The 14217-nt window shown below is 40.4% G+C and overlaps 1 non-coding gene across 1 annotated transcript; it reads left to right on the top strand.

The window, feature by feature from the left end:
* The first annotated feature begins 6699 nt into the window (after positions 1 to 6699).
* LOC112781682 (small nucleolar RNA R71) lies at positions 6700 to 6803 on the top strand. Its single transcript, XR_003192444.1, has one exon. It is a non-coding gene; the product is annotated as a small nucleolar RNA R71 (small nucleolar RNA).
* Positions 6804 to 14217: the final 7414 nt, after the last annotated feature.

The raw sequence follows: 14217 nt of genomic DNA, 5'->3' as shown, positions 1-14217 counted from the left end.
ACGTGGCCTTGCCAAACTTCGAGAACGTTATTGACACTCAACATTGTCACTAACGTTCCAGTGTGCCCCTATTTGCTTCACGTTAAAGCCCACGTTAACTAGGTTAACGTGGCTTCAAATGTGGCCTTGCCAAACTTCGAGAACGTTAGTGACACTCAACATTGTCACTAACGTTCCAATGTGCTCCTAGATCTCACGTTAGAGTCCACGTTAACTAGGTTAACGTGGCTTCTAAAGTGGCCATTCTTAGCCATCCCAACGTTAGTGACAATGTTGAGTGTCACTAACGTTGGCTCATCATTCATTCCTCATCGTTAGCTTCCACGTTAACTAAGTTAACGTGGAAGTTAACGTGGCTCCTTGGGGGTTGTGTGGTTGCTTCCAACGTTAGTGACAATGTTGAGTGTCACTAACGTTGTCGACAACTCTCACTTCTCACGTTAGCTCCCACGTTAACCAAGTTAACGTGGGAGTTAACGTGGTGTGTTGCATCCTTAGGCCAACGTTAGTGAAAATGTTGAATGTCACTAACGTTGGCTTCTCTTCCCCCTTTAACGTTAGAGGCCACGTTAACTAGGTTAACGTGGGCTCTAACGTGGCCACTCATGAGTGTTTGCCAACGTTAGTGACAATGTTAAGTGTCACTAACGTTGGCTCAACTTCCTTTCTCCACGTTAGGGTGCACGTTAACTTAGTTAACGTGACTCTTAACGTGGGCAATGATGGCTTTGAGAGTGTTTTTGGCAATCACTTTTCTCATTAACCTTGCAAGTTACCTCCCTTTCCTTGCTTCCTTTGGTCCTGAAATCAAGCAACAGAGTGCATCAAAGTTCTAGTCCAAGTCATGGGTAATGCAGCATACAATTTGTCACTAAATTCATGCAAAATCCTCATGAAATAATGTAAAATGCACAATGTATGCTTGAATCAAGGTGTAGGTGAATATCTACCCAAAACTAGCTTATTTCCTAAAGAAATGCATGAAACTACCCTAAAAACAGTAAAGAAAAGGTCAGTGAAACTGGCCAAGATGCCCTGGCATCACAACACCAAACTTAAAGCTTGCTTGTCCCTAAGCAAGTACTGGAACAAGAGAATGATGAATGGAATATCCAGAGGAATGGGTCATTCTTGTGGAAGTCATGTTACTGATTTTATGGTGGTTTCATACATAGCAACTTAGGTTCATTCCATTATTGGCTTTCAGACTTTTATCATGTCCCTAAACACTTACTTTGTTTATATCCCATGAGACTTTTATTCATTGATCCTTTTATTGTTATTTCAAGGGTTATTTGTGTTATTTAGGCTAAGTGCTCTGTAAGGGGGAAACTCTTTAAGATAAGCTTTCAGCCAACACTCCCGAACCAGTTGGTTCAAGGTGCTAGGTGTTGAAGCACCCCTAAGGACTTACTCCCTCAAGTCTCTCCCCCATACATACACACCACAGGCATATAGTTCATTTATTTTCTTTTCTTGAGACCTTGGTGTCCAGCACCTCTTTGGGTTACTAAATGTTCTGTAGTGAGGGTTACTCTTGATAATGGATTTTCAGCTGATAATCCCGGGTTAGTTAACCCAAGTTACCAAGTGATAAAGCACCCCTGAGAGCTTATTCATCCAAGTAGATCCCTCACACAGGAGCACCACAGACACTTGTCTCAAGGTCCAAACCATTGGTGCCTAGCCTTATTGCTTACTCTTTTTCTTTTGTTTTTTCACTTCCATTGTTCTTTCCCTTTTCTCTTATTAGGATCTTGTTATTAACTTAGTCTCATGGGTATATCCAAAGTCAAGTATTCAGGATAGATAGTTGTCCTCCTAGCCTTGTGGTTGAACCAACTTAGCTAACTTATGAGTACCCCAAAGATTCATGAATGCACTTCCACATTATGAACTCTACTCTGGTCCTTTAAAAACATAAACATTCTCTTCTTCATTTGATTTAAAGGGACAAGTTTACAAGAGAGTAAAGTAAGGATGCAGTGACATAAAGACTAGTGCACATAGACTTTCTTCAATACCAAAAACTTAAAAGACATAATTGAAAAAGGTTTAAACATAACATGGAAGCAAGTTCTATTTCATACAAGATCTTCCTTATTTAAAACATAGAGAAAGATGGAACAAAGAAGGAACTCCACCACCTTTTACTGTTGTGGATGTCCATGCTCTTTTCCTTGCTTGTTCTCCTTGTTTCCTCTTGCATTTCCTCCCATCCTTGCCAATCTTGCTTGCTTCCAATCTTCAAGTGCCTTCCTCACTGACTCATGACTCTCTTCCACCCTTTATCTTTCCTTTCGTGCTAATTCATCCTTCATTTCGTCAAACTTGGCTATTCTTGGATGCAATATTGGCAGCTGTCCCACTAAGTAACCGAGCCTGGCTTGAGTGTTTATATGATGTCCTGTTTCACTCATGTAAACTCCTTCTGCGAATGCCCTTTGCTCATCCAATAGTTCTGCCTGTTCTATTTGTGTTCGATGCATCTCATGTATGTGCGCCCCTTGATGTGCTTGGATGTTGATTAGCCTCTGGGTGGATTCTTGTTGCTCATTTTGCCTTTGTTCCATCCTGTTGAATGTTTCTCCCCATTGTTGTCCTTGACTTAGTTGCTGTTCCATCATTTGCCTTTGCCACTCACCTTGCTGAGTCATCCATCTTGAAAGTGTTTCCTCTTGCTGCCCCATCATCTGTAGTTGAAGCTCTTTCTGTGCTCCTTGGCTTTCCAAATATTGTCTAGACAAGCCATCAATGGCCTCCTGCAATTGGTGCATTTCCAAGGTCTGTTGTGCTTGACCAGCTAAGACTTGTCCTTCCACTACTTGAGGGGCTGTTTTCTTCCTTTGCTTCCGCTGAGGCAAAGGGGATGCTGCAGCTTTCATCCTTCGTACAGTTATTGAGATGCCTTCCTTTATCCACATCGAGTTCTCATCTTCAAAAACTACCCCAGCTTTCTTGCATATTCGGTAAATAGTGCTGGGGTAACCTAACGTTCCTCTTGAGTCGCTTTTCTCTGCCATCTTTCTAATAGCTTCAGCTATGAGTTCATGAACCTTGATTTCTCCTCCCTTCATTATACAGTGCACCATTGTGGCTCTCTTGACATTCACCTCCGAGTTGTTTGCAGCTGGGAGAATAGACCTTCTCACTAGCTCAAACCACCCCTTGGCTTCAGGAGTGAGATCTGTTCTCTTGATAAACTTTGGGTTATTTCCCGCATCCCTTTCCCAGTCAGCTCCTGGTACACAAATATCTTGCAGAATCTGGTCATAATTGGGGTTGTCCAATCTTGAGTGATAGCTTTCTTCTTCAAATTGTATAGACCGTAGCTTCAATGCCCTCATGACACTCATGGGACCAAAGTCCACCATCTTTCCTCTCACAAAGCTTGTGTAAGACTCATCCTTCTTATCATATCGAACCGCATTTGCATAAAATTCTCTTATGAGATTTGCATTCACCTTAATAACCAGGTCAGTGAGGAGCTCCCATCTTCTCCTTTCTATCTTCTCTGTAATTTCGGGGCACTCAGTCTTTGTAACTTGAAATCCCATCTCATAAATGATTTTCTTATCAACCATCCACCCGTATTGCAATGCATGATGCAAGCTTCTAAATCTCCTTTCATCATATGGGTGTTCTTCCATGGGTTCCTTTCCCTTCCTTCTTTTAGAACCCGAAGACACCATGAATGATAGTTAATATGTGAAGGTGGTAAGGTTGTGGAAACTTTTGGTTGTTTAGGGTTTTATGGCAATGAAGAGAGTGAGGGGAGGAATGTTTGTAATCGGATAGAGGGTGTCTTGTACCAAAAGGAAGAGTGGTGAAGGGTGTGTGATGAAAATGAAGGGTGCTACGGACAAGGGTCATTTATATAGAGAAGTTGTGAGAGAATGGAGGGTGTAGATTGATGAAGTGGTCACTTGATGGACGGTTGGGGTTATGCATGGCTAGAAGACAAGGATCATCACTTTATGATGGGGATTGCTCGGTCTTCTAGGGGTGCCATTTTTTCAATGTTGCATGGCAACATTTTCCATTGTATTCCCTTTTTAGAACAAGTGTGTAGCCCCTCCTTTTGTGGTGTCCGAACCTTCTTTGTTTGGTTGTCCAATCTATCCCTTTTTATGCTCCTTTTCTTTTCCTATAAAGACAAACTAAGAAAAGTAAGAAAAGATGTTAAAATGACCATATGCACTTTACGGCTAATATTAATAAAAGGGAAGAAAGGATTTGATTGTTTATTTATGAATTCCAACTAACTAACTAACTATTGGTGGGTCCTTATATGCATTTTGGTGGCACCATGGGGTGACACCAAACTTAGTTTGAAGCAATGTGATGAAAAGTTTTGTTCAAAGCTCCCAAGACTAGCATGCATCTTGGTTTGCTTTGAACACCGAACTTGTTCTTCACTATATACTGCATGATAAAGATTTCACCAAGTGTTTGTCAAGTTTGGGTTGAAATTCATAAACATTGATTTATTCATTATTTTAAAAACATATAAAACATGGGTTGCCTCCCATGAAGCGCTTCTTTAGCGTTACTAGCTTGACGTTTTTCCTTCATCAGGGTGGTTGGTAGTGCTTAAAGTCCTCCCCTCTTGCTGTGGACTTATATCCATTGGTTGGATCAATGATCTCCACATGTTCCAGGGAAAGAACTCTGTTGATAGTGAAGACCTTGGGTAACTGAGATGGTACAGTGGGGAGATTAGGGGGAATATCTGGGAAGTAAGCTGAGACAATTCTATCCCCTGGAGAGAAATCTTCCGTAGGGATTTTCTTGTTCCTCCACCTCCTTGGTACCTTCTTCTTTGTTTCTTTTGATGTTGCCTTCCCCTTGGTGACCTCTTTTTCTAAAGGAGTTATGGTGCTGTCTTCACCTACCTCTAGAGGTTTAGGTTCCTCCAACTTTTCCTTGAGCTGTGGCAATTGCTGTTTTCCTTGTTTATCTATTAAGGGGATCTCAGAATGAACTGGCTGTGCTTCAGTGCTTGTTTCCTCCTTCAGTGTCTCATTATCATTTGTGCTTAGTTCCTTGTCCTCTTGATATGTTTCTTGTGAGAGTTTGAAAACATTGAAGCTGAGTCGTTCATCATGGATTTTCAATATTAACTCCCCTTTCTCTACATCGATAAGTGCTCTGGCCGTAGCTAGGAATGGTCTTCCCAATATGATTGGATGAGTGTGACTCTCTTCCATGTCCAGGATGACAAAGTCTGTTGGGAGAAAGTATTTCCCAACTTTTAGCAACACATTTTCCACCACTCCTATTGCTTGTTTTTGAGTTTTGTCAGCCAGTCTGATGATTACATTTGTGGGTATTATCTCATTGATCTGCAGCCACTTTGCCAGGGATAAGGGTAGTAAGTTGATGCTGGCCCCCAAATCACATAGTGCTCTATCGAACATAGTTTCACCTATGGCACAAGGGATGTGAAAACTCCCTGGATCTCTTCTTTTTGTAGGCAACTCAGGTTGAATAAGAGCACTACATTCCTTGTTCATCACTATAGTCTGGCCTCCTTTGAGTGAGCTTTTCCTGGGAAGAAGTTCCATCATATACTTGATGAATGCAGGCATTTGTTGAATTGCCTTGATGAATGGTATGTTCAGATGCAGAGATGCAAACAAGTCTAGGAACCTTGAGTATATTGTTTTTCCCACAGCACCATTGAGCAGTTGAGGGAAGGGTGCATAGAGCTTCAGCAGCTCTTGTTGTGAGATTTCTGGTTCTTGGCAATCTCTATCCTCCTCCTTTGTTGAGTTATCTTCAGGTTGTTTGCAAAGTTTGCCTTGCTTGTCTTCAGTCTCTTGATCACTCGCAGTGACCATTTTGTAATCTTCCCATCTTACTTTCTTTGCTTCTCCTTTGGGGTTTTTCTACGTGTCACTTGGGAAGCTATCAGTAGGTTTGGGAATCTTCTCAGCTAAATATCCCACCTGAAATTCCAGCTTCCTGATGGTCTCTCCCTGGTTCTTAATATTGGCTCGCACCTCCTCTTTGAACACCTTATTTTCTTGAATCTCTTGGCATATTCCTTCAAGTAGGGCTTCAATCTTAGAGAGCTTGTCATCAATTGATGAGTGATTCAGAGCAGATGTGCTGTTTTGGTTTTGATAGGCGTGTGGAGTAGTGTTGTTGTGGGGGTGTTGAGATGTCCTCTGTGTGAATTGCTGGTGAGCTGCATTGTTGTTGGAGTTGTAACGTCTCTGGTCTTGGTTTTGATCTTGCTCACTTCCCCACCCAAAGTTTGGGTGGTTTCTCCATCCAAGGTTGTAGGTCTTGGAGTATGGATCATAGTTTTTCCTTGGTGAATTCCCAATGTAGTTGGCTTGCTCCTGACTCCCCTCTGCTTCTTCATTCACTCCTTCTTGGGTTGTTGATGAAGTGGAGATCGCTGCTACTTGGTTCATCTCCATCTTCTTGGTGAGGTCAGCCAGCTGCTGGGTAATGAGCTTGTTTTGGGCCAACAGAGCATCTACATTGTTTTGCTCCATTACTCCTCTTGTGTTCCCTCTTTCGGAAGCATAGAAGTAGTCGTTCTCTGCTACTGTTTCAATAACATCTATGGCTTCCTCAATAGTCTTCTTCTTGTTCAAAGATCCTCCGGATGAATGGTCTACGGCCTTCTTTGACTCATAAGAGAGTCCTTCATAGAAAATGTGCAGCTGCACCTATTCGTTGAACATGTCAAGTGGACACCTCCTTGTTAAGTCCTTGAACCTCTCCCATGCTTCATATAGAGTCTCACCATCTTGTTGCCTGAAAGTTTGGACCTCAGCTCTCAGCCTATTGATTCGTTGAGGAGGGTAAAATCTTGCTAAAAATTTGTTCACCACGTCTTCCCAAGTTGTCAAGCTTTCCCTTGGGAAGGATTCCAACCACTTGGCTGCTTTGTCCCTAAGTGAGAATGGAAATAGTAGCAGTCTATAGGCGTCAGGGTGAACACCATTAGACTTCACTGTGTCACATATTCTCAGGAATGTGGTCAAATGTTGATTGGTGTCTTCTTGAACACCTCCTCCAAACGAGCAGTTGTTCTGAACATGGGTGATGAGCTGTGGTTTAAGTTCAAAGTTGTTGGCATAGATTGTTGGCTTTTGGATGCTACTTCCATAATTGCCTGGGTTTGGATTGATGTAAGAGCCCAAAACTCTTCTATCCTCCCCAGCTTGATTTGCTCTACCTCCTCCCCCATGGTTGTGATCCTCTTCTTCATGATGGTTTTTCATGTTGTCTTCCATGTTTGTTTCAAAGAATTCCTCTTCTTCCTCAGCACCAACCACTTTCTTTCCTCTTGCCTCCCTCCTTAATGTAAGGAAGGTCCTCTCAGGTTCAGAATCGAAGGAAGTTGAAGCCCCGCTTCTTCTCCCTGTCATACAACCATCAAGTGCAAGCAAGAAAAGATAGGTGCAGAAAGTATTTGTGTCAGAATTACTGTTAGTTGTGGGTGATGCAATATATCAAACAGTTAGTGGGTTAGCAAACAGAATTGAAAATAACAAAGTAAAACAAAAGAGTAGAGGGGGAAGGGAAGAAGTTTAACGAAAACAAAAAGTAAATCACTCAAACAGAAAATGAAATTCACAAAAATAAAAATGCTCAATCTAGTGATCTTCCAATTTGATCATTGTTGATGCACAATCAATCCCCGGCAACGGCGCCATAAAATTGATGCACGGAAAACTTGTCTCTCAACAAATCTCCTTTCGGCAAGTGTACCGAATTTGTCGTCAAGTAAAAACTCACAATAGAGTGAGGTCGAATCCCACAGGGATTGATTGATCAAGCAACTTTAATTAGAAGAATGTTCTAGTTGAGCGAATCCAGAATTTGGGTTGAGAGTTGCAGAAAATAAAATGGCGGGAATGTAAATAACAGAAAAGTAAATGCTAGAATTAAAGGACTGGAAGTAAATGACTGAAAATAAATTGCAGAATTGTAAATGGGAATGGGGGATTTGCTCATAAAAGTAAATGGAAGAAATTAAAGAGAATGGGTAAGATCAGAGATGGGGAGTTCATTGGGCTTAGGAGATGTTGCAATTCTCCGGATCAAGTTCATTTTCATCTCTTCCTCAATCAATGCAGTCATTGATCTCCTTGGCAATCTTAAGTGATTACATTACAATTTCTTGCAATTCAATCTCTCAAATCTTGATCAATAGCCAATTCCTTGGTCAATTGCTCATGAGAACAGATGAAGTATGGTCACTGATTATACCACATGCATTTCCCAAATCAAGTATTGAGAGGGTTATAGTCACATACCCATCCAAACCCAATTTGGTCCAGCATGAGAAAACATTTCTAGCTTGATCTCTTCATTCCTCTTTCAAGGTTCAAAAGAGATCCAAGTTTGAATAGCTTCTCTTCCAAGATAACTACTCAATAGGATGAAGATCGAAAGCTTTCAAGTAAAATCAAGAGAAAAGATAGAAGAAGAATAATGAAAATTAGTATTGATCCATCAAATTACAACAGAGCTCCCTAACCCAACGAAAGGGGTTTAGTTGTTCATAGCTCTTGAAAATGAAAATAAAGATGGAGAATACATCATAGAACTAGAAATTGCAGAGAAAGTAAAATACAGAGAGTAATTCTCCTCTTCCAACTTTTTGAACTCTCATTTTAACAATTCAAAGCTACTCCTATATATACTACTCTTCTCAGCTTCTAGTTTGCTCTTCAAGTCTTGGGCCTTTGGATCTTGAGTTTGAAGTAGATCTTTTCTTCAATTGGGCTTGGCTTTACTTGCAGAGAGAAAGTGCTAAGTGGGCAGAGACTTTAGCTCAGGGCGTTAGGGGTGTTAACATTTAGTGAAAGTATAAGTTCGAGAACGTTAGTGACACTTAACATTTTCACTAACGTTCCAATGTACCCCTTTGCCTCACGTTAGAGCCCACGTTAACTAGGTTAACGTGGCTTCTAACGTGGCCTTGCCAAACTTTAAGAACGTTAGTGACACTCAACATTGTCACTAACGTTCCAGTGTGCCCCTATTTGCTTCACGTTAAAGCCCACGTTAACTAGGTTAACGTGGCTTCTAACGTGGCCTTGCCAAACTTCGAGAATGTTAGTGACACTCAACATTGTCACTAACGTTCCAATGTGCCCCTAGATCTCACGTTAGAGTCCACGTTAACTAGGTTAACGTGGCTTCTAACGTGGCCATTCTTAGCCATCCCAACGTTAGTGACAATGTTGAGTGTCACTAACGTTGGCTCATCATTCATTCCTCATCGTTAGCTTCCACGTTAACTAAGTTAACGTTGCTCCTTGGGGGGTTGTGTGGTTGCTTCCAACGTTAGTGACAATGTTGAGTGTCACTAACATTGTCGAAAGCTCTCACTTCTCACGTTAGCTCCCACGTTAACCAAGTTAACGTGGGAGTTAACGTGGTGTGTTGCATCCTTAGGCCAACGTTAATGACAATGTTGAATGTCACTAACGTTGGCTTCTCTTCCCCCTTTAACGTTAGAGGCCACGTTAACTAGGTTAACGTGGGCTCTAACGTGGCCACTCATGAGTGTTTGCCAACGTTAGTGACAATGTTAAGTGTCACTAACGTTGGCTCAACTTCCCTTCTCCACGTTAGAGTGCACGTTAACTTAGTTAACGTGACTCTTAACGTGGGCAATGATGGCTTTGAGAGTGTTATTGGCAATCACTTTTCTCATTAACCTTGCAAGTTACCTCCCTTTCCTTGCTTCCTTTGGTCCTGAAATCAAGCAACAGAGTGCATCAAAGTTCTAGTCCAAGTCATGGGTAATGCAGCATACAATTTGTCACTAAATTCATGCAAAATCCTCATGAAATAATGTAAAATGCACAATGTATGCTTGAATCGAGGTGTAGGTGAATATCTACCTAAAACTAGCTTATTTCCTAAAGAAATGCATGAAACTACCCTAAAAACAGTAAAGAAAAGGTCAGTGAAACTGGTCAAGATGCCCTGGCATCATAAACTTAAAAATTTTGAATTTAAATGACACAAGTTTCGAAAATTTAAAAAGAAAAAACACTAAAAAAACACCAAACTTGAAAATTTTTAAATCAAAGACACTAAATTTTCAAAATCCTTGAAAGAAAAATACCAAAGGACACCAAACTTGAAAATTTTGAAATCAAACAAGAAAAATAGTAGGAACAGTATGAATACTAATGAAAGAAAATAAGAACAATTTTTTAAAGACTCAAGAAAAGAAATGAAAACCAAAGTGCCGCTAAACTTAAAATTTGACATAAGACTCAACAAAAGAAGAACAATGATGACTAAAAACGGAAAAAAAAAATTTTTTGAAAGATTTTTAAAACGAAAATAAGAAACAAACAAAAGAAGAATACTAAAAAGTACCTGATCTAAGGAGCAAGACAACCATTAGTTTGTCAATCACAAACGATCCCCGGCAACGGCGTCAAAAACTTGGTGCACGAATTTGCGACTCGCACAACTGAACCAGCAAGTGCACTAGGTCGTCCAAGTAATACCTCAGGTGAGTGAGGGTTGAATCCCATGAGGATTGTGATAAACCCCATTTTTAGGGTTTATCTTGTGTTGAATTTAGAGGGTTTTGTCAACTTTTCTCTCGTGTATCCAATGAAATAGCATGGTTTTGTAAATTCTCCTTTAATTGTGCTTAAGAGTGAAAACATGCTTTTTAGGACTTAAAATAGCTAAATTTAATTCACCTTGATTCCATTAGATGCCTTGATGTGTTTGCTAAGTGATTTCAGGTTTAGGAGGTAAAGATTGGATCAAGGGAATGAAGGGAAAAGCAGGTAGAAATGGAGAACTCATGAAGAAATGAAGGAATCACAAAGCTGTCAAGCCTGACCTCTTCGCACTTAATCGACCATAACTTGAGCTACAGAGGTCCAAATGAGGCGGTTCCAATTGCATTGGAAAGATAACATCCGGGGCTACAAAATGATATAAAATTTATCATAGTTGCATCGTGTTTGGAGACGCGCACGTGCACTGTACACATACGCACCGATGTTGCACGTGACCCACTTAAGTGCAACTCGTGGCCAGCGATTTCTGGTGCATTTTGGGCCCAATCCAACTCATTTCTGAAGCTATTTAACCCAAGGATTGAAGAGGGATGACACACTTAGTCATTATTAGTTTAGTTTAGATTATTTTTGGAGGAAAAGTTAGTTTTAGAGAGAGAAGCTCTCACTTCTCTCTATGATTAGGATTAGGTTAGATCTAGATTAGAATTTCTTAGATCTAGGTTAATTTCATGCTTAGATTTACTTTTCCTTTATCAATTCTTCTTCCTCTACCTTTTCTCTCTCTAGTTTAGCATTTAGTTCTTGTAATTCTCTACTTTTATGTTGATGCACTTTTGTTTCCTTTATTTTCTCTTTAATGCAATTTATGATTCATGTTCTTTTGTTGTTCAATTGAATTGTTGTTGTTAATTCCCTTGAAATTGAGTAGTGTAGATTTACTTTTCTTGCAATTTTATTATGCTTTCTTTTTATACCTTCCAAGTGTTTGATGAAATGCTTAGAAGGATGTTAGAATAGAATTTTATGCTCTTGGCTTGGGAAGGTAACTTAGGAACTCTTCAGTTACTAATGTCCAAGTGATTGATGATTGGGAGCCATTAACTCTAGGTCTCACTAATTGAATTGGTGGAGAGCTAGGACTTATGGACTTGGATTGATATAGCTCAGTTGACTTTCCTTTACCTAGTTAGAGGATGACTTAATGGGATTGATCCTTGCCAATTCTCATGTTGTGGTTAGTGATAGGGATAGAGATCCTTAACCACCAAACCTTGCCAAGACCTTTTTAGCTATTAGTTTACTTCCTTGCCATTTACATTTCATGTCTCTTATCCCAAAAACCCCAAAACATATCTTATAACCAATAACAAGACACTTTATTGCAATTCCTAGGGAGAACGACCAGAGGTTCCAATACTTCGGTTATTATTTTTAGGGGTTTGTTTTAGTGACAAACAATCTTTTGCATGAAAGGATTATTGTTTGGTTTAGAAACTATACTTGCAACAAGAATTCATTTGTGAATTCTAAACCGTCAAAAATCCCAATCATCAAAATGGCGCCGTTGCCGGAAAATTGGAATGGTGTTATGTTATTGGTTATTGATCTTGCCTGGGAAATAGGTCGGCTTCAATTCCTCAAGGTCAGCCGAGCTATATGCTGCAAGATTGGACGTCCACTCCTCAGAGTCCGAATTTTCCTTTCTCGTTGTAGATGTGAAGGTGTGAGTAATACAAAAGGGGTGGAGTGTACCTGCAAAGGCACTCCAATGCTTAAGTCAGTTCTGGTGTTAATTCAGAGTGAATGAGAAAAGATACTTTACCTTCTTTTATAGATATTTAATCGTCCGTTATATTCTAGATAATTATTTGACCGTTCTTGATAATTGGTTTTGTAACCGATTTTATTCATACCGTTTGAGACGTCAGTTATAATGTCATTAATTTTGTCGAGTTATAATTCATAAGGGCCGAACAATAACGGCAAAGACGAGTTATGATGATGGTCGGTTATGATTTGTATTAATGGTGACCATATCACAGCCCCCAAGCTTAGCCTGAGGAGGATTTTAATGAAGCAGGTTGAGCTTTACTTTTTGATGAGTTATAACTCGGCTTGTGTAGGTTAGTGGATGAGCCCCCAGATCAACTTACTTCATTAAAAGATGGTTCAGTGGTTTGAAATGTGGGTACGTGGGGAGTCGTGTCCGTTATTTCCTGATGAAAGAGAAGGAATAATGGTTGCATTTAATTTTTGCGGTTTCCCAATGTTTGGTTCACTGTTTGATGTGGCTTTGGGAGTGGGGGTGGGTGATTATTTGGAACGTTTTGTTCCTTTAATTCTTCGAATCTCTTCAGATTTTCCTGGGTGTTTTGTTGGCTGTTGGTTATATGCTTGCTTTCTTTTGAAGAATGAGTAAGAGAGGTATGAGTCTCTTTTTCTGTTTCTGATCCATTTCTTTGCTTTCTCCTGTGTTTTTCGTTTTTTCCTTTCTTCTTCTACTGCTTTTCGATCTAATGGGGTTTGGGAAAGAGAAGAAGGATAGGGTGGATTGGTCGTATGATTAGGTAGGGGAAGATGTTAAATCACGGGTTTCACTTTTTTCTGATGAAGCGGCGGTGAGGGAGGTGGATGTGAATAAAATAGTGAGGGTAGGTTCCGGAGTCAAGGTGGAGTTGTTACCATGTAGTGTGGATGATAGGGTTTATCACCAAGAGTGGGGCTTTGGGTTCTTTTACATGCATAGCTGTGTGCTTGAAGAGTTGCGGGTTAGGCTTCCATTTACGGAGTTTGAGTGTCAAGTTCTTAAGCAGCTCAACTGTGCTCCCTCACAGCTTCATCCAAATGGATGGGCTTTCCTTCGATCTTTTGAGGTTTTGATGGAGTTTCTGGAGGAAGTGCCGTCTGTGGATTTGTTCTTTTCCTTATTTCAAGCTAAAGGTGTTTGGAAAGGAGGTTGGGTAAATTTCAATAGCACTCCGGGATTTGGGATTTTTAGACTGTGCAAATCTTCTTTTAAAGACTTCAAGGAGATGTGTTTTAAAGTTAAGAGTTCAGAAGAGGATTTTCCGTTTTTTATTGATGAAAACCTTGCTGAGAAATTTCCCCTCTTTTGGTGCTCGGAGCCGCAAAATATACTCGGTCCGGAGGTTATATCGCCGAGGAATGAGTGTCTGATAGAATTTTTGGTGGAGAATGTTGATCGAAAAAATTTGATATCGATGTATGAGTTGCTGAAGTGGGAAGAGGATAAGGGTACTGTTGTAGAGTATCTAGGTGAGTTTCTAGGGTTTATGTTAATGTTTGTGTTTCTTGCTGAAAAACTCTAACACGATATGTTTTCTTCAGGTGGGAAGTATCCTGGCGTTTCTGCTGCATCGCTAAGGACGCGGTTTAAGAATAAAAATTTGGAGAAGGAGGTGTCGTCATCTAATGCTGAGAAGGTTGTTGGTACTGGCGAGGTTTCGCAGCCTCGTCAAGGGCGGAGGAAAGTTATCGCGAAGAAAAGGAAGAAGTCCGAGCTTGTGGAATTATCAGATGATTCTGATGAGAAAGAGTTTGGGGTTCCTCTTGAAGAGTTACAGGCTTTTATGGGGAATCAAAAAAGGCTGCACGAGATTTCTGAGGAAAGTGAGGCGTTTTCGGTGTGGGGAAAGGAATATCCTTACATGGCTGTTGTGGATGA

This window comes from Arachis hypogaea, chromosome 19, assembly GCF_003086295.3.
Source record: "Arachis hypogaea cultivar Tifrunner chromosome 19, arahy.Tifrunner.gnm2.J5K5, whole genome shotgun sequence".
Taxonomy (NCBI): domain Eukaryota; kingdom Viridiplantae; phylum Streptophyta; class Magnoliopsida; order Fabales; family Fabaceae; genus Arachis; species Arachis hypogaea.
Note: the sequence above shows the minus strand (reverse complement) of the source record. Positions and strands in the feature narration are given on the sequence as shown.